We start from the raw sequence: 25,165 nt of genomic DNA on the forward strand, positions 1-25,165 counted from the left end.
TCGGATGCTGTTTCACCCTTATTAGTTTCACACCTTTTCTTAGAGCACCATGATCAATATCAGTGATTATCCTTCTGGAAGACATTTCAGAAAATGGAAGATTTCAATTGGAAACAAAATTCCAGGCCTCACTGAAATGTAAAAATCTGATTTAAACGTATCATCAATTGGAACCTTTTACAGTTCAAGGTTGATTAAAATTCATAAGGCGGAATTCGAGTGACTTTGTTCCAAACAACTCCTGAAAAGGGCTTTGAAAATGCTCAATAGTTTGAACAGATTCACTTCCATGCAAAAAGACTTGCTGTTCATATGATCAGGTATTGAGCGTCTTTTAACCTCATTAAGTTTCCCAAAACGCCAAGCGGTTAACAGAAGTGAGCATATCATTTTTCAGGTATATTTTGCATGCTTTAGACTTGCTATACAAGTCAATGAGTAGATTAGAAAGACCCCTGGAAGGTTCCTGAGTAGAGATGAGCGGTGTTCGACTTGAACTGTTCGCCAATCTCAAATTCGAGCTGTTTTGGGCGGTGTTTGAGTTTTTCGACGAACCCGAACGATTTGCAAAAAATTCGGCTGTTCGAGGTTATGTTCGATAACTGTTCGTGCACCAAAAGCGTGTCCTGCATGTCTGGTGCTATTTAGAGCACCAATCATGCAGGGATTGTCTGCCACTCACTGTAATGCCACAGCCATGGTGGTTGTGGCATTACAATGATTGCCCAAATCGATGGGAACAGTGCCAACAGTGAAACATGAAAAGCCGGCAATTCAGCAGCGGCATACACCGGTACCCGACAATTTAGAACCGAAAGAATAGAGCTTCACACATAGATTAGATAGATATAAACATGTCAGCCACATATATACGAAGTACAGTGAAAGTGCTGCTTACTGTACTTGTCATTTAGCGTAAAGGATTTATCAAAAAAAATAATAGTGTTTTCATGCACCGTCTCTTTAAAAAAGCCGGCCTGCAATTCAGCAGCGGTACCCGACAATTTAGAATAGAAGGAATAGAGAATCACACATAGATTAGATAGATTGAAACATGTCAGTCACATATATATGAAGTACAGTGACAGTGTTGATTACTGTACTTGTCATTTAGTGTAAAGGATTTATCAAAAAAAATAATAGTGTTTTCATGCACCGTCTCTTTAAAAAAGCCGGCCGGCAATTCAGCATCTGTACCCAACAATTTAGAATAGAAGGAATAGAGAATCACACATAGATTAGATAGATAGAAACATGTCAGTCACATATATATGAAGTACAGCGACAGTGTTGCTTACTGTACTTGTCATTTAGTGTAAAGGATTTATTAAAAAAAATAATAGTGTTTTCATGCACCGTCTCTTTAAGAAAGCCGGCCGGCAATTCAGCATCTGTACCCGACAATTTATAACAGACAGAATAGAGCTTCACACATAGATTAGATAGATAGAAACATGTCAGTCACATATATATGAAGTACAGTGATAGTGTTGGTTACTGTACTTGTCATTTAGTATTAAAATAAAGGATTTATTGTTAAAAAAATTGGCGTGGGGTTCCCCTTAATTTTAGGCTCTAGCGGAGGTTAAGCAGACAGCTGGGGCAGATGTTTGAAGCCTGGGAAGGGGGTAATACCCACGGAGCTTCCCAGGCTACTAATATCAGCCCCCAGCTGAATACATAGCCTTTACTAGCTATTAAAATGGGGGACCCCCCCAAAAAAATGACGTGGGGTCCCCCCTAATTTAATAGCTAGCAAAGGCTAGGCAGCCAGCTGGGGGCTGATATTAATAGCCCAGGAAGGGAGCCATGAATATTGGCCCCCTCCCAGGCTAGAAACACCAGCCGTCAGCCGCCCCAGAAATGGCGCATTCATAGGATGCGCCAATGCTGGCACTTAGCCTCGCTCTTCCACGCTGCCCTGGTGCGGTGGCAGGGGGTAATAGGGCTGGGGTTGATGTCAGCTTATAATGCCAGCTGACATCAAACCCAGGTTAGTAATGGAGAGGCGTCTATAAGACACCCCCATTACTAACCCCATAGTAAAAGTTAAAAAAAAATGCAAACACCCAGAATAAAGTCCTTTAATTGAAATAAAGACACAATTCTTTATTGTTCTAAATTAAACCATACTTACCGTCACGCCCATTCCAGCTGAAGCCAACGATCTCCTGTAATAAAAATAAAATAATAAAGCAACCTCATCCTTACCTTTCCATGGTTCCCACGACAGCCTTCCCTATATTGTTGTGTCCGGCCAGGTACAAATAGTCAGCTGGTGGTTGGGGGCAGCCCGTTCCTGCCTGCTGTACCTGGCTGGACACAAATATAGTGCGAAGCCCCACTTCAATTTTTTTTAATTATTTCATGAAATTCATGAAATAATTAAGAAAAAAAGGCCTTCCCTATATTGTTGTGTCCGGCCAGGTACAAATAGGCAGCTGGTGGTTGGGGGCAGCCCATTCCTGCCTGCTGTACCTGGCTGGACACAAATATAGTGCGAAGCCCCACTTCAATTTTTTTAAATTATTTCAGGAAATTCATGAAATAATTTAAAAAAAATTGACGTGGGGCTTCGCACTATATTTGTGTCCAGTCAGGTGCAGCAGGCAGGAACGGGCTGCCCCCAACCACCAGCTGCCTATTTGTACCTGGCCGGACACAACAATATAGGGAAGCCCTTTTTTTCTTAATTATTTCATGAAATAATTTAAAGAAAATTGACGTGGGGCTTCGCCCTGTTTTTGTGTCCAGCCAGGTACAACTAGGCAGCTGGGGGCTGGAATCCGCAGCGCAGGGAGGCCCAAGCTTTCTGGGCCACCCCCGCTGCAAATTGCAGTCCGCAGCCACCCCGGAAAATGGCGTGTTCATAGAAGCGCCATCTTCTGGCGCTGTACCCAACTCATCCAGGGCCCTGATGCGGTGGCTCACTGGGTAATAAAGGGGTTAGGTCCAGCTTGGCATTATCAGCTGGACCTAAGCCCAAAATTCATGGGGTCACGCCAATATTAGACATGACCACCATGAATTTCTAGTAAAGTATTTAAAAAAAACACAACACCCAGAAAAAAGTCCTTTAATTGAAATAAACACACAATTCTTTATTGTTCTAAATTAAACCATACTTACCGTCACGCCCATTCCAGCTGAAGCCAACGATCTCCTGAAATAAAAGAAAAATAATAAAGCAACATCATCCTTACCTTTCCATGGTTCCCATGACAGCTTCAGCTCTGCTACATCGAGATGACAGGCTGGACCGCAGCAGAACGCTGCAATCCAGCCTGTCATCCCGCAGACACTGAGAAGCGCAGGCTTGCTTGCGCTCCACAGTGTCTCTCTGTGAGGACATCCAGATGAGCCGAGTTAATGTCCAATGAACTCGGCTCACCTTATGCACGTCAATGACAGCGTGGGAAAATTCTCCTGCACTCAGCGCTTCAGCGTGGGAGAATTCTCACGCTGAAGCGCTGAGTGCAGGAGAATTCTCCCACGCTGTCAGTGACGTGCAGGAGGTGAGCTGAGTTCATTGGACATGAGCTCACCTTATGCACGTCACTGACAGCGTGGGAGAATTCTCCTGCACTCAGCGCTTCAGCGTGAGAATTTTCCCACGCTGTCAGTGACGTGCATGAGGTGCGCCGAGTTCATTGGACATGAACTCGTCTCATCTTTATGCCGTCACAGCCAGACACTGCAGAGCGCAAGCATGCCTGCGCTTCTCAGTGTCTGCGGGATGACAGGCTGGATGGCAGCGTTCTGCTGCGGTCCAGCCTGTCATCTCGATGTAGCAGAGCTGAAACTGTCGTGGGAACCATGGAAAGGTAAGGATGATGTTGCTTTATTATTTTTCTTTTATTGCAGGAGATCGTTGGCTTCAGCTGGAATGGGCGTGATGGTAAGTATGGTTTAATTTAGAACAATAAAGGATTGTGTCTTTATTTCAATTAAAGGACTTTATTCTGGGTGTTTGTGTTTTCTTTTAACTTTGACTATGGGGTTAGTAATGGGGGTGTCTTATAGACGCCTCTCCATTACTAACCTGGGCTTGATGTCAGCTGGCATTATAAGCTGACATCAACCCCAGCCCTATTACCCCCTGCCACCGCTACAGGGCAGCATGGAAGAGCGAGGCTAAGTGCCAGAATTGGCGCATCCTATGAATGCGCCATTTCTGGGGCGGCTGACGGCTGGTGTTTCTAGCCTGGGAGGGGGCCAATATTCATGGCTCCCTTCCTGGGCTATTAATATCAGCCCCCAAGCTGTCTGCCTAGCCTTTGCTAGCTATTAAATTAGGGGGGACCCCACGTCATATTTTTGGGGGGGTCCCCCATTTTAATAGCTAGTAAAGGCTATGTATTCAGCTGGGGGCTGATATTAGTAGCCTGGGAAGCTCCGTGGGTATTACCCCCTTCCCAGGCTTCAAACATCTGCCCCAGCTGTCTGCTTAACCTCCGCTAGAGCCTAAAATTAAGGGGAACCCCACGCCAATTTTTTTTAATAATAAATCCTTTATTTTAATACTAAATGACAAGTACAGTAACCAACACTATCACTGTACTTCATATATATGTGACTGACATGTTTCTATCTATCTAATCTATGTGTGAAGCTCTATTCTGTCTGTTATAAATTGTCGGGTACAGATGCTGAATTGCCGGCCGGCTTTTTTAAAAAGACGGTGCATGAAAACACTATTATTTTTTTTAATAAATCCTTTACACTAAATGACAAGTACAGTAAGCAACATTGTCACTGTACTTCATATATATGTGACTGGCATGTTTCTATCTATCTAATCTATGTGTGAAGCTCTATTCTGTCTGTTATAAATTGTCGGGTACAGATGCTGAATTGCCGGCCGGCTTTTTTAAAGAGACAGTGCATGAAAACACTATTATATTTTTTAATAAATCCTTTACACTAAATGACAAGTACAGTAAGCAACACTGTCACTGTACTTCATATATATGTGACTGACATGTTTCTATCTATCTAATCTATGTGTGAGGCTCTATTCCTTCTTGTCTAAATTGTCGGGTACCGGTGTATGCCGCTGCTGAATTGCAGGCCGGCTTTTTTAAAGAAAGCGTCTTCTGAGCAGTTTGTCAGCTTTTGGACACCTTTGAAGGTGTTTTCTATGTGTTTCTATGTGTTTTTGTTTGCCTGCCATTGGTTTTAACGGTGTTCGACGGTGTTCTAAGGTGTTCGACGAACAGTTCGACGAACAGTTCCTCGAACATCCCGGTGTTCGACGAACCGAACCGAACCCGAACACTACGGGGGTGGCTCAACACTATTCCTGAGTGACGTTCACAGCATTTTGCGAGCAAAAAAGAAACTTAAACAAACTCAATTGATGCCCAAAACAATACTTAGAAAAACATCACCAATCTATGTTTACAAAAATGCTGGAAAACACTAAAAAGGGTGATTCAGGAAAAGAATCGCTGTCGTTTCTTGAGGCCCTTTCGGCTTGAAATCCTGGTCAGTTTCAACCACCTGGAAAAAGTGTCATGCGAACATTGGCACAAGTCATAGAGTACGATTGCTTGGTGTGACATAGATTAGATGAGTTTTGCTTCATGAAGTCAAGTTTAACTTTTGAGTTAAACTTTCTTGATAGATAGATCTTTTTGCCATGTGGATTTTAACTTTCTCTTTTTATGTTAAACGATGTGCATTGGCAAATTGAGTGTGAGCAGAAAAGATAAAACTGCTACGCACACAGAATTTCTCAGGTTCCACTGAGATTTGTACTCAGATCGCTGGATTCAGAGTGCAGAGTGCTAACCATTACACCACGGAACGACATGACCAATGAAGCTGGCTGGATTTTCTTTGGAAAACAGTAAAAGAGCATGTGCAAATAGTGGAAATGTGAGAAATTCACTCTTAATCTAGTGATCTGAGTTCTAATCTCAGTGGAACCTGGGAATTCATGCATTATGATGAAAACTGGTTCTAAAGCTGTTCCGCAAATGTATATCTAACACACATTAATAAATTAATATCTCCTCCCTTTTTATTCCACAAGTGTGCTTAAAGTTCCATGATATTACAACAAGGACAGTTTTAAAATGTTGATGAAATCTGGCTAATTATTAGCGTGCAGGATCTATCAGCTGGAAAAAGGGTGAGAAAAAAAGAAATTGCAAAACTTCTGCTCATCCAGAAGTCACAAAAGATTTTTCATGGTGTACTAAAAGGTTCCATCGGAAAGATAATTCAAGTAGAGTTGGTGCAAATCAAAGTTCATATCCCAGTCCATCAGCCACGGCAGTGGTCTGTGTTCGCTGGAAAAAAGGAGGATTTGCACCACATACCTGATGGCACCCTCTGAGCTTTGTTTGATTGGTGGTGTAATGCACAACTGACATCTCACCCGGCTGACTAATCAAAAGAAGATTTACAGATGCTATTAAGCTGGTTCTACAAATACAATCCATAGATTACAGACCATTTCTGTGGGGAATAGACTTGGGAATGTGGAAATTGATCTACTCAGATAATTCGTCAAAATCATACATGAAGTTAAACATAGTTGGCAGGATTTGAACCTACGCGGGAAGACCCCAATGGATTTCTAGTCCATCGCCTTAACCACTCGGCCACAACTACTCAGACACTGTTTTATTCTTATGAGTTTCACACCTTTTCTTATAGCACCATGATCAATATCAGTGATTATCCTTCTGGAAGACATTTCAGAAAATGGAAGATTTCAATTGGAAACAAAATTCCAGGCCTCACTGAAATGTAAAAATCTGATTTAAAGGTATCATCAATTGGAACCTTTTACAGTTCAAGGTTTATTAAAATTCATAAGTCGGATTTAGAGTGACTTTGTTCCAAACACCTCCTGAAAAAGGCTTTGAAAATGCTCAATAGTTTGAACAGATACATTTCCATGCAAAAAGACTTGCTGTTCATATGATCAGGTATTGAGCGTCTTTTTACCTCATTAAGTTTCCCAAAACGCCAAGCGGTTAACAGAAGTGAGCATATCATTTTTCAGGTATATTTTGCTTGCTTTATACTTGCTATACAAGTCAATGAGTAGGTTAGAAAGACCCCTAGAAGGTTCCTGAGTGACGTTCACAGCATTTTGCGAGCAAAAAAGAAACTTAAACAAACTCATTTGATGCCCAAAACAATACTTAGAACAACATCACCAAACTATGTTTACAAAAATGCTGGAAAACACTAAAAAGGGTGATTCAGGAAAAGAATCGCTGATGTTTCTTGAGGCCGTTTCGGCTTGAAATCCTGGTCAGTTTCAACCACCTGGAAAAAGTGTTATGCGAACATTGGCACAAGTCATAGAGTACGATTGCTTGGTGTGACATAGATGATATGAGTTTTGCTTCATGAAGTCAAGTTTAACTTTTGAGTTAAACTTTCTTGATAGATAGATCTTTTTGCCATGTGGATTTTAACTTTCTCTTTTTATGTTAAACCATGTGCATTGGCAAATTGAGTGTGAGCAGAAAAGATAAAACCGCTATGCACAAAGAATTTCTCAGGTTCCACTGAGATTTGAACTCAGATCGCTGGATTCAGAGTCCAGAGTGCTAACCATTACACGATGAAACCACATGACCAACGAAGCTGGCTGGATTTTCTTTTGAAAACAGTAAAAGAGCATGTGTAAATAGTGGAAATGTGAGAAATTAACACTTAATCCAGTGATCTGAGTTCTAATCTCAGTGGAACCTGGGAAATTCATGCATTATGATGAAAACTGGTTCTAAAGCTGTTCCGCAAATGTATATCTAACACACATTGGTAAATTAATATCTCCTCCCTTTTTATTCCACAAGTGTGCTTAAAGTTCCATGATATCACAACAAGGACAGTTTTAAAATGTTGATGAAATCTGGCTAATAATTCGCGTGCTGGATGTATCAGCTGGAAAAAGGGTGAGAAAAAAAGAAATTGCAAAACTTCTGCTCATCCAGAAGTCACTAAAGATTTTTCATGGTGTGCTAAAAGGTTCCATCGGAAAGATAATTCAAGTAGAGTTGGTGCAAATCAAAGTTCATATCCCAGTCCATCAGCCACGGCAGTGGTCTGTGTTCGCTGGAAAAAAGGAGGATTTGCACCACATACCTGATGGCACCCTCTGAGCTTTGTTTGATTGGTGGTGTGATGCACAAGTGACATCTCACCCGGCTGACTAATCAAAAGAAGATCTACAGATGCTGTTAAGCTGGTTCTGCAAATACAATCCATAGATTACAGACTATTTCTGTGGGGGATAGACTTGGGAATGTGGAAATTGATCTACTCAGATAACCACTCGGCCACAACTACTCAGACACTGTTTCATTCTTATGAGTTTCACACCTTTTCTTATAGAATCATGATCAATATCAGTGATTATTCTTCTGGAAGACATTTCAGAAAATGGAAGATTTCAATTGGAAACAAAATTCCAGGCCTCACTGAAATGTAAAAATCTGATTTAAAGGTATCATCAATTGGAACCTTTTACAGTTCAAGGTTTATTAAAATTCATAAGGCGGATTTAGAGTGACTTTGTTCCAAACACCTCCTGAAAAAGGCTTAGAAAATGCTCAATACTTTGAACAGATTCATTTACATGCAAAAAGACTTGCTGTTCATATGATCAGGTATTGAGCGTCTTTTAACCTCATTAAGTTTCCCAAAACGCCAAGCGGTTAACAGAAGTGAGCATATCATTTTTCAGGTACATTTTGCTTGCTTTATACTTGCTATACAAGTCAATGAGTAGGTTAGAAAGACCCCTGGAAGGTTCCTGAGTGACGTTCACAGCATTTTGCGAGCAAAAAAGAAACTTAAACAAACTCATTTGATGCCCAAAACAATACTTAGAAAAACATCACCAAACTATGTTTACAAAAATGCTGGAAAGCACTAAAAGGGTGATTCAGGAAAAGAATCGCTGTCGTTTCTTGAGGCCGTTTCGGCTTGAAATCCTGGTCAGTTTCAACCACCGAGAAAAAGTGTCATGCGAACATTGGCACAAGTCATAGAGTACGATTGCTTGGTGTGACATAGATGATATGAGTTTTGCTTCATGAAGTTAAGTTTAACTTTTGAGTTAAACTTTCTTGATAGATAGATCTTTTTGCCATGTGGATTTTAACTTTCTCTTTTTATGTTAAACCATGTGCATTGGCAAATTGAGTGTGAGCAGAAAAGATAAAACCGCTATGCACAAAGAATAAATAGTGGAAATGTGAGAAATTCACTCTTAATCCAGTGATCTGAGTTCTAATCTCAGTGGAACCTGGGAAATTCATGCATTATGATTAGTGTTGAGCCACCTCCGAAGTGTTCGAGTTCGGTTCGGTTCGTCGAACACCCTTGTGTTCGCCAAACTGTTCGTCGAACACCTTCGAACACCGTTAAAACCAATGGCAGGCAAACAAAAACACATAGAAACACATAGAAAACACCTTCAAAGGTGTCCAAAAGCTGACAAACTGCTCAGAAGACATAACTAACACATGGAAAAGTGACAAGTACATATAGTCATGCGAAAAGAAAAGAGGTGGAGGAGCAAAAGGAGGGGGAGACACAGATATAGGCATGTCATGCCCTTCTAAAATCCAAAAAGTGAGAAGCCGACACGGCCAGTCCGTTCCTGCCCGTGCCACCTCCGTGTCGCCGGGTTTGTGCCAGAGCCGCGGTGGACCCTGACTGCAAGCCCCCCTCTACCAAAACTGGTGCCTGTCCGCTGGTGGGTTGAGCGAGCCCCCCTGTGGTGGAGGCAACTCTAAGCATTTTAATTTAAATTGTGTCTCTAATTTGAATGAATACACTTTAAATCTAGTGTTGAGCCACCCCCGTAGTGTTCGAGTTCGGTTCGGTTCGTCGAACACCCGTGTGTTCGCCGAACTGTTCGTCGAACACCTTCGAACACCGTTAAAACCAATGGCAGGCAAACAAAAACACATAGAAACACATAGAAAACACCTTCAAAGGTGTCCAAAAGCTGACAAACTGCTCAGAAGACACAACTAACACATGGAAAAGTGACAAGTACATATAGTCATGCGAAAATAAAAGAGGTGGAGGAGTAAAAGGAGGGGGAGACACAGATATAGGCATGTCATGCCCTTCTAAAATCCAAAAAGTGAGAAGCCGACACGGCCAGTCCGCTCCTGCCCGTGCCACCTCCGTGTCGCCGGGTTTGTGCCAGAGCCGCGGTGAACCCTGATGGCCAGCCCCCCTCTCCCAATACTGGTGCCTGTCCGCTGGTGGGTCGAGCGAGCCCCCCTGTGGTGGAGGCAGCTCTAAGCTTTTTAATTTAAATTGTCTCTCTAATTTGAATGAATACACTTTAAATCCATTTACAAGGATCTATTGGAGGGCAAGTCTCATGCCAGCAGCCGCGTAATTCCAGCTCCAGTAGCGTCCACTAAAGCTGCTGCAGTTAAAAAGCTTTTATAAGGATCGAGCTCGGCTGTCCACCGCAAGGCATCCTACTGCCAGTCCCAGCCCCTATGCCTTGGGGTGATTCCTGATGCTCTTCACTGAGTATCCCATGGTCCCGAAGCATTTCCTTTGAAAAAATTAAGTGTCTAAACTACACGTGGTGTAGCTTGCTTAACAGCCGGGATAATCCGCTGACTAGCAGACACTGCTACTAGGCACAAAGTATTTCCTGGGCTAGATGCAGTTAAAAATTTGTAATTAGATACTCTCATTGGATGCTGAGAAAGCATTCCATAGAGTCTCCTGGCACGCCATATATTATTCTCTTAAAAAGCTTGGGGTAGGGGTCTAGGGGACCCTTTTATAGCCAAAATCACGGACCTGTATCGCAATACGTCACCTAGGCTGAAGATAAATGGAACTGTAGCACCCTGAGGGCTCGGTTGCTACAGACGTATTGCACCTCACCCAGAGGTGTGATATCTCACTCTCAGGTAAGGATGGAGTGTGGATCAGGACCCGACACCTGCATGCATTACACCACATTGCCGTGGGGCAGGGCGACCAATATGCCCCTGAGATGGGCACGACATTCCCTGTCCCTGGCTGGAGTGGGGGGAGGGAACACTGAGGAAGGGGAACCCTGTAGTGCAGGAGCAGGGAGGAAGCAGTTCCTGGGTGCATTGAGAAGGGAGTATAAAAGGTGGGCACCATCTTAGTTCAGTGCAGAGAAGTCTGAGCAGAAGTGGCAGGGAGCAGGGGCTCTGCATGAGCTCTGCTCCGGAGGCGGGCCTAGTAACTGAGGCCCAGGCCTGGAAGAGGGAGAAGGAAGGAAGAGGAGCGGAGAAGGCTCCAGGAATGAGGAATGAAGGGATCCCAGGGGTGCGGACGGGCGAGTCGCCACCGCACGCCCGAATCCACCTGCGTGGAGGGGTCAGGCCAAAGGGGGAGACCGGTCCCCGAACTAGTGGAGGCAGGAAACGACCCTCAGCTAGAAACCGGAGGCTCTGACATTTTATGTGGCGCAGCCCCTCGCTACACCCGCTAGGAAGGCACCACATAGGGTCAGGGAAACTGGCGCCAAGTTTACCAAGAGGAGGCCCGAGGCAGCCGGACAGAAGTGTTGGTAAGAAAGGCCAGACAAAGGACACACAAAGGGGGTCCTGTGAAGTGCTCCAAAGTTATCTGGGAGTTGTCTGAGCCCCTCACCTGGTGAGCACAGTACGACGTGGGCAGCCGTTACCTGCAGACGTGGTCTGGATAATAAGAACTGTGAGTAAAGGCCCTGGGCTGCATCACTGAATCCGTGTCGTTACTGCTGCTGCCCTGCACCATCACCCCCATCCTCCGCATACACTGGCCTGAGGCTATACTCCTCCCGTGGGGAGTTATGCTACGCTCTGCTGCACCCACAACACCAGCCTCAGCGGTCTGCCCTGTAGCGGCGGTTCACTCTGACCGCAATCCACAGGTGGCGTAGTCGGACATTTAAACATCAAAACCACATAAATAGTTCCGCCACTGGTTTGACCGCCCTGAGCCATGGAACCGGGTCGCCGCCACGAAGACTACAACCACCAGCATCCACCAAAAAGCGTCCGGCTCCGGGTGTCCCAAGGCCCAGGGGGTGCGTCAGAACATTTTCATCACCTTTCACAATCACCAATGGGACAAGGCAGGGATGTCCTCTGTCCCCTCTCTTATACATCCTAGTGACGGAGCACCTGCTCTCATCAATTCGCCATAACCCCAATATTAGGTGGATTGAGGTGGGAGGCACCGAGTACAAGTGCTCTCTATTTGCTGATGATGTCCTAGTATATATCACTCAATCACATATATCCATCCATGCTGTTATGGCTGAAATAGATCACTTTGTTACATGGTAAAATTTTAAAATCAATGCAGCGAAGTCTGAGGCCCTCGATGTCTCCCTCCCCAAATCCATATAGGATTCCATCCAGTCCAACTTTCCCTTTGCCTGGCCCTCACAGGGTATCAAATACTTAGGAATTCCTATTCATAGAGACCTCTCCCATCTATGTTATCTTAATTTTGGGCCCTTTATTGAACAATTCCATACAGACCACGGTTGGCAAGTTAGAACTGTAAGATTCATTACGTGAACCGCTGGTGTTTTGTGGAAAAGCACATGTACACCGCGTTCCAAATTATTATGCAAAAAGTGTTTAGGAGTGATAAGGGAAGAATTTGTTTGTCAGTTAAACTCATTGATGGTGATGTGTGTCAGGGCTCTTTATATCACTGTAAGCAATTGCAGACACCTGTGCTAATTAGTTTGGCAGGTGTGTCCAATGAAAGGCAAGACTACTTAAGAAGGCTCTCTCACATTATTTAGCAGCCTACATTTTCTGCCAAAATGGGAAAGAAAAAGGATGTGTCGGCTGCTGAGAAGCAACAAATTGTGGAGTGTTTAGGTCAAGGCATGACTACAATCAACATTGTGCGATGATCAGGATGAAGTGTCTTGGCAATCAAGAAGTATGTAGCTGATTCACAGTACACACGTGTGCGTGCTGATAAGGGCAAATTGAGGACTCTTTCCTACAGGCAATTACGTCAGGTTGAAAGAGCAGCGGCAAAAAAGCCTTGTCATAGCAGCAGACAAGTTTTTGAAGCTGCTTGTGCCTCCAACGTCCCCCGAACAACAAGATGCAGGGTCCTTCAGAGGTTTGCAGCTGTGCATACGCCATCCTGTCGACCTCCTCTATCCACTTCACACAAGCAGAAACGGCTCCAGTGGGCCAAACATTACATGAAGACTGATTTCAAAACTGTTTTGTTCACGGATGAGTGCCGTGCAGCGCTCGATGGTCCAGATGGATGGAGTGGAGGATGGCTGGTTGATGGACACCCCACGCAAACACGGCTACAGCGCCAACAAGGAGGAGGTGGAGTAATGTTTTGGGCTGGAATCATGGGGAGAGAGATTGTCGGCCCCTTTAGGATCCCTGAAGGCGCTAAAGATGAACTCCATAATGTATGTGGATTTTCTCAAACAGCACTTCCTGCCATGGTTCAAGAAGAAGAACCGTGTATTTCACAGCAAGATCATTTTTCTGCATGATAATGCACCATCTCATGCTGCACATAAAACATCTGCATCTCTGGCTGATATGGGCATAAAAGGGGACAAACTTATGGTGTGACCCCCATGCTCCCCTGACCTCTACCCCATTCAGAACCTTTGGAGCATCATTAAAAGGAGTGTCTATGATGGCGGGAGGCAGTTCACATCTAAGCAACAGCTCTGGGAGGGTATTCTGTCCTCATGCAAAACAATTGAAGCAGAAACCATCCAAAACCTGGCAAATTCAATGGACGAGAGAGTTCAGAAGCTCCTTTTGAACAAGGGGTCCTATGTGAAAATGTAACATCACCTAGAATAAAGTTTTGAGTTGAAAACTGTTTGATTTCAGTTTCTAACAACCTGCTAATGCTTATAATTTCAAAAATGACCATTTTTTTGGTCTTTATTAAAATGAAAAGGTTGATCGAAAAGTTTGGGGGATCTAAGAGTGTGGCAACCCAGTAGTCATGATTACTTCGAATTCTGACAATATGAGGGTCATGCTGCAGGTAGTGCAGCAAGAAGGCACTTATGTGTCTTGCGCATCTCGGAGCCCCAAAATTATTTTCCGGGCTAGATGCAGCTAAAAATTATTTTTAATTTTAAATCTGGTGGAGCTTATTATAGATGGCCTAATAGGATCAGTGCTGCACACTGCTACAAAGCCCAAATTATTTTCCAGTCAAGATACAGATAAACATGATTAGTAATTTGAAAGCTTAAAATGTTTGGTAGGGTGATTTTAACCAATCATCAAGCTTTTACTCTCCCCAGGATGACACAGGGGTAGAAAAGTCGTTTCGGATCCATGATTTGTTCATCTTTATGAACGTGAGTCTGTCTACATTATCAGTGGAGAGCCGCGTGCGCTTATCTGTCAGCACACCACCAGCAGCGCTGAACACACGTTCAGACAGAACGCTGGCTGCGGGGCATGACAAGATCTCCAAGGCGTAAGTGGCTAGCTCCGGCCATTTATCCAGATTGGAAGCCCAAAAAGAGCAGGGGTCCAGTGACACAGTCGTGGCTTCAATGTTTACTTGGAGATACTCCTGTACCATCATCTCTAGGCGTTGACTATGTGTCAGACTTCTTGTCTCCTGTGGCCTTGCAAAGGATGGGCTAAAAAAGTGGTGAAATGATTCCGCAAAATTGATGTTACCAGCAGATACTGTGGTTCTGTTACGGTTTGAGTGCTGAACACTTGACGGTCCCACGGTTGGCAAGTTGGAACTGTGAGATTCACTACGTGCACCACTGGTATTTTGTGGAAAAGCACATGTAAGATTCTGCAACAGTCTCTGCTGATACTCCTGCATGCGTGCATCCCTTTCTATGGCAGGAATAATTTCTGCAAATTTACTTTTGTACCGGGGATCTAACAGTGTGGCAACCCAGTAGTCAGGATTATTTCTAATTCTCACAATTCGAGGGTCATGTTGCAGGTAGTGCAGCAAGAAGGCACTCATGTGTGTTGCGCATCCAGGAGCACCAAGTCCCTGTTGTGTTGGTGGCGAGGTAACAATCATGCTTCCTTCCTCTGTCCTCTCCCCCCAACCTCGCACAACAGAAATGTGATCAAGGTCTCCCTCATCTGATGAGTCTTCCATCAGTTCGTCCTCCACTTCTTCCTGGGCTCCTGCACCTTCCTCACTAGTTTGGCTGCTACCATGCGCCCTGGTAAAACCATCTCCCCCACCCTCACATGCCTGCCGCCTTGGTGCTGCCGACCTTCTGGACCTTGCAGATGTTAGCCCTTCCGCATACAACTCCTCCTCCTCTACTTCCTCCACCTCCTCTTGTGCCACCACCTGACTCCGAATTCTGTTTAACATGTGCTCCAGCATGTAAATCACCGGAATAGTCATGCTGATAATGGCATCGTCAGCACTAAACATCTTCGTCGCCATTTCAAAACTGTGCAGAAGGGTGCATAGGTCCCTGATCTGAGACCACTCCTCCAGCGTGATTTGCCCCACCTCTGAATCTCGTTGGCCCAGGCTATACGTCAGAACGTATTGCACCAGGGTTTGTCGGTGCTGCCACAGTTGCTGCAACATGTGCAAAGTTGAATTCCACCGGGTAGGCACATCGCATTTTAGCCGGTGAAGTGGCAGGCCCAACGACTTCTGTAGAGATGTAAGTCGCTGAGCTGCGGGATGCGAACGGCGTAAGTGAGCACACAGCGACCGTGCCCTCTGCAGAAGGCCATCTAGTCTGGGATAGTGGGCTAAAAATTGCTGGACAACCAGGTTCAACACGTGAGCCATACAAGGCACGTGTGTGACATTGCCCCGGCGAAGGGCCGCACCCAGGTTTGCAGCATTGTCGCACACGGCCTTCCCTGGTTTCAGGTCCAGTGGAGACAACCATTCATGAAATTGGTCCTCCAGAGCTGACCACAACTCCTCAGCTGTGTGACTCACATTTCCCAGACATTTCAATGTAAAAACCGCCTGATGACGTTGAGCCCTACTGCCAGCATAGTAAGGAGGTGTGCAGGATCCCTTCTGCGCAGTTAGAAAGCTTGTGGCATGACCAGACAGGCTTTGGGTGCAGGTGGAAGACCGAGAGGAGGTTGAGGAGGCAGAAGCAGTGGAGGAACTTTGACATAAAGAGGATTGACGCACAACTCGTGGGGACGGCAAGACTTGGACAGCAGCCCCTTGTCCTGCTGTCACCATAGTTACCCAGTGCCCAGTCAGCGACATGTAACGCCCCTGTCCATGCCTACTCGTCCAAGTGTCTGTGGTGAAATGCACCCTGTCACACACAGAGTTTCTCAAAGAAGCGGTGATGTTGTGTGCGACATGCTGGTGGAGCGCAGGCACACCTTTCTTTGAGAAGTAGTGCCGACTGGGCCTCTGGTACTGGGGCACTGCGACGGACATAAGGTTTCGAAAATCCTCTGTGTCCACCAGGCGGAAAGGCAGCATTTCTGTAGCCAAGAGCTTGCAGATGGTGAAATTCAACCTCTTAGCTTTCTCATGGCTAGGAGGAAATGGTCTTTTACTTGTCCACATCTGAGGGACCGAGGGCTGGCTATTGTGCTTAGACGCGGTTGATAAGGGTGTCACCGGCAAACTGCCGGTCTGTGAGGAAGATGCAGGCGGACATGTTAGGTTGCCTTCATCCAAAGGTGGTGCTATCGATGTCGGACAGCGCTCAACACCAGCTGGTGTTACCACCTCCCAAGAAAATGATGACCTGCCAATCACGCTGGCTGTTGCGGGTAAAGAGGTGGCAGGTCTGCGCCCCAAAACAGGTGTGACTGCTGTCCCCCCAGTCACAGAGGATGAAGAGGCCGCGGATGCACAAGATATGGCAGACGGTGGTTGGCCCGGCCGGCTAGGCCGCATTGTAGCACACTGAGCTTCCCACTGCAACTTATGCTTCATGTCCATGTGCCGGTTCATGCATGAAGTACTCAAACTATGTATTTTTTGGCCTCTACTTAGCTTTTGCTGACAAATGTTACAGATAACACGAGTTGGGTCATCTTTATCGATCTGAAAAAATGCCCAGGCTATGCAAGGCTTAGCACCCATGCGACCTGAAGAGCCACCACGACTTGTGGTGAGAGGCAGAGTTGTGTTTGAGGATGCAGTTGTTGACGTGCTTCCAGTACTACGTCTCTGTCCAGGAAGGCGCAACCTGACCTCGTCGTCACTAGCATCTTCCTCCACCTCCTCTGCTGACCTCATCTCTTGGCTGACTGTGGGTTGACAGTAAGTGGGATCTCCGACCTCATCATCATCACCCTGTGCGTTATCACACCCGTCGTCCTCAGAGCCAACCTGTTCCTGCCCTGACAAAAAACTAAAGTTGTCGCTCCAATCAGGTATTTGAGTCTTATCATCGTCTTCCTCATTGTCTCCACCAACAGGAGTTACAGTTTGGGAATGAGGGTCTACATTATGGTCAGAACCTTCTGCGTCTGGTCCTGGATCCGACTCATAAAGATTCTGGGCATCAGTGCAGATCATTTCCTCGTCTGGATTCACAGAAGCGCTGGAGTCGACCTCTGATTCCCAGGCTATAGTATGAGTAAACAGCTCTGCAGACTCAACCATCTGTTCTACCTCATACTCAGATGGGCAGCTGGAGATTTGGGAGCTGTGAGGAAGCAAGTGCGATTTGGGTGACACCTTTGAGGACTGGAGTATTTGTGATGTTGAAGTTGATGTGGAGGAGAGCCCACTTAAAGGAACACTTGATATCCGTTGAAGCACCTGCTGTTTTTGTGCCTCATCTGGAATTTGTAGCGATTGGCGTGGCCGTAAGAAAGGGATCTTATCACATTGTCCGCTAAAAGAAGTAGACATTTTAGTTTGGCTGGAAGATGGTCTTTCTTCTGCAGATGTTACTGTTGCTTTAACACCTACCCCACGGACACAACCTTTTTTCCCCTTCCCAACACGCCTATTCCCCTTTTCACCAGCAGCAGGCCTTTTTCCACTCATTTTGGTGGTTAACTAATTCACAACTCTGGAGTTGTTTGCACAAAAAAACAATGGATGGTAACCGAGCAGAGCTGAGTGGCCAAACTGTGGTATTAGGCCAAAACTATTGGCTGGGTTAGATGCAGAAAAAAATTATTTTGAATTTGCAACCTGATGGAGGTCAGTATAGATGGACTAATAGAGAAAGTCCGACACACTACTAGAAGGCCAAATATTTTTTCAGAGGTAGATGCAGAAAAAAATATATTCAGTTTGCAACCTGATGGAGGTCAGTATAGATGGACTAATACAACAAGTCCCGCACACAGCTAGAAGCCCAAATATTTTTTCAGAGGTACTGTAGATGCAGATAAAAATTATTTTTAATTTGCAACCTGATGGAGGTCAGTATAGATGGACTAATAGAGAAAGTCCGACACACTACTAGAAGGCCAAATATTTTTTCAGAGGTAGATGCAGAAAAAAATATATTCAGTTTGCAACCTGATGGAGGTCAGTATAGATGGACTAATACAACAAGTCCCACACACAGCTAGAAGCCCAAATATGTTTTCAGAGGTACTGTAGATGCAGATAAAAATTAGTTTTAATTTGCAACCTGATGGAGGTCAGTATAGATGGACTAATAGAGAAAGTCCGACACACTACTAGAAGGCCAAATATTTTTTCAGGGCTAGATGCAGAAAAAATTATATTCAGTTTGCAACCTGATGGAGGTCAGTATAGATGGACTAATAGAGAAAGTCCGACACACTACTAGAAAGCCAAATATTTTTTCAGAGGTAGATGCAGAAAAAAATATATTCAGTTTGCAACCTGATGGAGGTCAGTATAGATGGTTTAATAGAACAAGACCCACACACAGCTAGAAGCCCAATATTTTTTCAGAGGTAGATGCAGAAAAAACTATATTCAGTTTGCAACCTGATGGAGGTCAGTATAGATGGACTAATAGAACAAGTCCCACACACTGCTAGAAGCCCAAATATTTTTTCAGAGGTACTGTAGATGCAGATAAAAATTAGTTTTAATTTGCAACCTGATGGAGGTCAGTATAGATGGACTAATAGAGAAAGTCCGACACACTACTAGAAGGCCAAATATTTTTTCAGAGCTAGATGCAGAAAAAAATTATATTCAGTTTGCAACTTGATGGAGGTCAGTATAGATGGACTAATAGAGAATGTCCGACACACTACTAGAAGGCCAAATATTTTTTCAGAGGTAGATGCAGAAAAAAATATATTCAGTTTGCAACCTGATGGAGGTCAGTATAGATGGATTAATAGAACAAGACCCACACACAGCTAGAAGCCCAATATTTTTTCAGAGGTAGATGCAGAAAAAACTATATTCAGTTTGCAACCTGATGGAGGTCAGTATAGATTGACTATTAGAACAAGTCCCACACACTGCTAGAAGCCCAAATATTTTTTCAGAGGTACTGTAGATGCAGATAAAAATTAGTTTTAATTTGCAACCTGATGGAGGTCAGTATAGATGGACTAATAGAGAAAGTCCGACACACTACTAAAAGGCCAAATATTTTTTCAGAGGTAGATGCAGAAAAAAATATATTCAGTTTGCAACCTGATGGAGGTCAGTATAGATGGATTAATAGAACAAGACCCACACACAGCTAGAAGCCCAATATTTTTTCAGAGGTAGATGCAGAAAAAAATATATTCAGTTTGCAACCTGATGGAGGTCAGTATAGATGGACTAATAGAACAAGTCCCACACACTGCTAGAAGCCCAAATATTTTTTCAGAGGTACTGTAGATGCAGATAAAAATTAGTTTTCATTTGCAACCTGATGGAGGTCAGTATAGATGGACTAATAGAGAAAGTCCGACACACTACTAGAAGGCCAAATATTTTTTCAGAGCTAGATGCAGAAAAAAATTATATTCAGTTTGCAACCGGATGGAGGTCAGTATAGATGGACTAATAGAGAAAGTCCGACACACTACTAGAAGGCCAAATATTTTTTCAGAGGTAGATGCAGAAAAAAATATATTCAGTTTGCAACCTGATGGAGGTCAGTATAGATGGATTAATAGAACAAGACCCACACACAGCTAGAAGCCCAATATTTTTTCAGAGGTAGATGCAGAAAAAACTATATTCAGTTTGCAACCTGATGGAGGTCAGTATAGATGGACTAATAGAACAAGTCCCACACACTGCTAGAAGCCCAAATATTTTTTCAGAGGTACTGTAGATGCAGATAAAAATTAGTTTTAATTTGCAACCTGATGGAGGTCAGTATAGATGGACTAATAGAGAAAGTCCGACTCACTACTAGAAGGCCAAATATTTTTTCAGAGCTAGATGCAGAAAAAAATTATATTCAGTTTGCAACCTGATGGAGGTCAGTATAGATGGACTAATAGAGAAAGTCCGACACACTACTAGAAGGCCAAATATTTTTTCAGAGGTAGATGCAGAAAAAAATATATTCAGTTTGCAACCTGATGGAGGTCAGTATAGATGGATTAATAGAACAAGATCCACACACAGCTAGAAGCCCAATATTTTTTCAGAGGTAGATGCAGAAAAAACTATATTCAGTTTGCAAGCTGATGGAGGTCAGTATAGATGGACTAATAGAACAAGTCCCACACACTGCTAGAAGCCCAAATATTTTTTCAGAGGTACTGTAGATGCAGATAAAAATTAGTTTTAATTTGCAACCTGATGGAGGTCAGTATAGATGGACTAATAGAGAAAGTCCGACACACTACTAGAAGGCCAAATATTTTTTCAGAGGTAGATGCAGAAAAAAATATATTCAGTTTGCAACCTGATGGAGGTCAGTATAGATGGATTAATAGAACAAGACCCACACACAGCTAGAAGCCCAATATTTTTTCAGAGGTAGATGCAGAAAAAACTATATTCAGTTTGCAACCTGATGGAGGTCAGTATAGATGGACTAATAGAACAAGTCCCACACACTGCTAGAAGCCCAAATATTTTTTCAGAGGTACTGTAGATGCAGATAAAAATTAGTTTTCATTTGCAACCTGATGGAGGTCAGTATAGATGGACTAATAGAGAAAGTCCGACACACTACTAGAAGGCCAAATATTTTTTCAGAGGTAGATGCAGAAAAAAATATATTCAGTTTGCAACCTGATGGAGGTCAGTATAGATGGATTAATAGAACAAGACCCACACACAGCTAGAAGCCCAATATTTTTTCAGAGGTAGATGCAGAAAAAAATATATTCAGTTTGCAACCTGATGGAGGTCAGTATAGATGGACTAATAGAACAAGTCCCACACACTGCTAGAAGCCCAAATATTTTTTCAGAGGAACTGTAGATGCAGAAAAAAATTAGTTTTAATTTGCAACCTGATGGAGGTCAGTATAGATGGACTAATAGAATGATGCTATGCCCAAAAGATTTTACTTCACTAGGTGCAGTAAAAAAATTGGTATTCTATACACAGGTGGTATATCTTGCATCACAGATAGGCTACTCCACTGACTAACACACGCTGCAATAGGCCAAAAAGGATTAGCTTTGCTAGATTCAGCCAAATGCTGTGAAAAAAACTTGCACAGCACTGGCACAGACCTGCCTGGCAAAAACTGATAGGAACTCATGTAACCTAGTCCTGAAAAGGACTGCAATTACAATTAGTCTTTACTCCCACAACCGATCTATTTAAGAGCACAGACCTCCCTGATAAAAGTCGTAGGAAATGCTGCAACCTAGTCCTTAAAAGGACTGCAATCACAACTATTCCCTACTCCCAAGCTATCTGTATATTTGTGCGAAAATTGGCTTGAAATTAACAAGGTATAGCGCACACAGCAACAGCGGTGCCGTCTAACACGCAGCTGCAGCAGTGAGAAAATGGTGGCGACGGGGAAAATGGCTTGGTCTTATAGGGCAAGGACATGTGACATACACTGCCAATGACACATGCCCTTGCTTGTGTGAAAAAAAGCATTTCGCTCCGTGTGTGCGCTGCTGATAGGCTGACAGATTGCACCTCCCCACTGTAAATGCGGGAAAGAGAAAAAAAAATGGAGATCTTCATTGTTCCTGCAGAGATCCATCCCCTGCCCCTCCCCCCACCCCACTGTACACTCAAACTGCGTATTAACATTAATTTTCATCATTACTGAGAAAAAATTCAGTTATGATTTTGGTGCACGAACAGTTATCGAACATAACCTCGAACAGCCAAATTTTTCTCAAATTGTTCGTGTTCGCCGAACGGCTCGAACACCGCCCAAAACAGCTCGAATTTGAGATTGGCGAACAGTTCGAGTAGAACAACGCTCATCTCTATTTAAATCCTTTTACAAGGATCTATTGAAGGGCAAGTCTCATGCCAGCAGCCGCGTAATTCCAGCTCCAGTTGCGTCCACTAAAGCTGCTGCAGTTAAAAAGCTTTTATAAGGATCGAGCTCGGCTGTCCACCGCAAGGCATCCTACCGCCAGTCCCAGCCCCTATGCCTTGGGGTGCCTCCTGATGCTCTTCACTGAGTATCCCGTGGTCCCGAAGCATTTCCTTTGATAAAATTAAGTGTCCAAACTACAGGTGGTGTAGCTTACTTAACAGCCCGATAATCCGCTGACTAGCAGACACTGCTACAAGGCACAATGTATTTCCTGGGCTAGATGCAGTTAAAAATTTGTAATTAGATACTCTCGTTGGATGCTGAGAAAGCATTCCATAGAGTCTCCTGGCACGCCATATATTATTCTCTTAAAAAGCTTGGGGTAGGGGTCTAGGGGACCCTTTTATAGCCAAAATCACGGCCCTGTATCGCAATACGTCACCTAGGCTGAAGATAAATGGAACTGTAGCACCCTGAGGGCTCGGTTTCTACAGAGGTATTGCACCTCACCCAGAGGTGTGATATCTCACTCTCAGGTAAGGATGGAGTGTGGATCAGGACCCGACACCTGCATGCATTACACCACATTGCCGTGGGGCAGGGCGACCAATATGCCCCTGAGATGGGCACGACAGTCCCTGTCCCTATCTGGAGTGGGGGGAGGGAACACTGAGGAAGGGGAACCCAGTAGTGCAGGAGCAGGGAGTAAGCAGTTCCTGGGTGCATTGAGAAGGGAGTATAAAAGGTGGGCACCATCTTAGTTCAGTGCAGAGAAGTCTGAGCAGAAGTGACAGGGAGCAGGGGCTCTGCATGAGCTCTGCTCCGGAGGCGGGCCTAGTAACAGAGGCCCAGGCCTGGAAGAGGGAAAAAAAGGAAGAGGAGCAGAGAAGGCTCCAGGATCGAGGAACGAAGGGATACCAGGGGTGCGGATGGGCGAGTCGCCACCGCACGCCCGAATCCACCTGCGTGGAGGGGTCAGGCAAAAGGGGGAGACCGGTTCCCGAAACTAGTGGAGGCGGGAAACGACCATCAGCTAGAAACCGGAGGCTGTGACATTTTATGTGGCGCAGCCCCTCACTACATCCACTAGGAAGGCACCACATAGGGTCAGGGAAACTGGCGCCAAGTTTACCAAGAGGAGGCCCGAGGCAGCCGGACAGAAGGGTTGGTAAGAAAGGCCAGACAAAGGACACACAAAGGGGGTCCTGTGAAGCGCTCCAAAGTTATCTGGGAGTTGTCTGAGCCCCTCACCTGGTGAGCACAGTACGACGTGGGCAGCCGTTACCTGCAGAAGTGGTCTGGATAATAAGAACTGTGAGAAGGCCAAATATTTTTTCACAGCTAGATGCAGACAAAAAATTATTTTGAATTTGCAACCTGATGGAGGTCAGTATAGATGGACTAGTAGAACAAGTCCCACACACTGCTAGAAGGACAAATATTTTTTCAGAGCTAGATGCAGAAAAAAATTATATTCAATTTGCAACCTGATGGAGGTCAGTATAGATGGACTAATAGACCAAGTCCCACACACTGCTAGAAGGCCAAATATTTTTTCAGAGCTAGATGCAGACAAAAGAATATTTTTAATTTGCAACCTGATGGAGGTCAGTATAGATGGACTAATAGAACAAGTCCCACACACTGCTAGAAGCCCAAATATTTTTTCAGAGGTAGATGTAGAAAAAAATTATATTTAGTTTGCAACCTGATGGAGGTCAGTATAGATGGACTAACAGAACAAGTCACACATACTGCTAGAAGGCCAAATATTTTTTCAGAGCTAGATGCAGATAAAAATTATTTTTAATTTGCAACCTGATGGAGGTCAGTATAGATGGACTAATAAAACAAGTCCCACACACTGCTAGAAGCCAAATATTTTTTCAGAGGTAGATGCAGAAAAAAATTATATTCAGTTTGCAACCTGATGGAGGTCAGTATAGATGGACTAGTAGAACAAGTCCCACACACTGCTAGAAGGACAAATATTTTTTCAGAGCTAGATGCAGAAAAAAATTATATTCAATTTGCAACCTTATGGAGGTCAGTATAGATGGACTAATAGAATGATGCTATGCCCAAAAGGTTTTTCTTCACTAGGTGTAGTAAAAAAATTGGTATTCTATACACAGGTGGTGTATCTTGCAACACAGATAGGCTACTCCACTGACTAACACAGGCCAAAAAGGATTAGCTTTGCTAGATTCAGTCAAATGCTGTGAAAAAAACTTGCACAGCACTGGCACAGACCTGCCTGGCAAAAACTGATAGGAACTGATGTAACTTAGTCCTGAAAAGGACTGCAATTACAATTAGTCTTTACTCTCACAACCTATCTATTTAAGAGCACAGACCAGCCTGATAAAAGTCGTAGGAAATGCTGTAACCTAGTCCTTAAAAGGACTGCAATCACAACTATTCCCTACTCCCAAGCTATCTGTAGATTTGTGCAAAAATTGTGTTGAAATTATCAAGGTATAGCGCACATAGCAACAGCGGTGCCGTCTAACACGCAGCTGCAGCAGTGAGAAAATGGTGGCGATGGGGAAAATGGCTGGGTCTTATAGGGCAAGGACATGTGACATACACTGCCAATGACACATGCCCTTGCTTGTGTGAAAAAAAGCACTTCGCTCCGTGTGTGCGCTGCTGATATGCTGACAGATTGCACCTCCCCACTGTAAATGCGGGAAAGAGAAAAAAAAATGAAAATCTTCATTATTCCTGCAGAGATCCATCCCCTGCCCCTCCCCCCGGCCCGCTGTACACTCAAACTGCGTATTAACATTAATTTTCATCATTACTGAGAAAAAATCC

General features: G+C 44.2%; 2 non-coding genes across 2 annotated transcripts; both read right to left on the bottom strand.

Annotated features, from left to right (window-relative positions):
* Nucleotides 1-6,539: 6,539 nt before the first annotated feature.
* TRNAS-AGA (transfer RNA serine (anticodon AGA)) lies at nucleotides 6,540-6,621 on the bottom strand. The gene has a single exon. It is a non-coding gene; the product is annotated as a tRNA-Ser (tRNA).
* A 903-nt stretch (nucleotides 6,622-7,524) lies between these two features.
* Nucleotides 7,525-7,596, bottom strand: TRNAQ-CUG (transfer RNA glutamine (anticodon CUG)). Its single transcript has one exon. It is a non-coding gene; the product is annotated as a tRNA-Gln (tRNA).
* Nucleotides 7,597-25,165: the final 17,569 nt, after the last annotated feature.

The sequence above is a fragment of the Phyllobates terribilis genome, unplaced genomic scaffold (assembly GCF_046119375.1).
Source record: "Phyllobates terribilis strain yellow unplaced genomic scaffold, ASM4611937v1 Scaffold_13__5_contigs__length_258822181, whole genome shotgun sequence".
NCBI lineage: Eukaryota > Metazoa > Chordata > Amphibia > Anura > Dendrobatidae > Phyllobates > Phyllobates terribilis.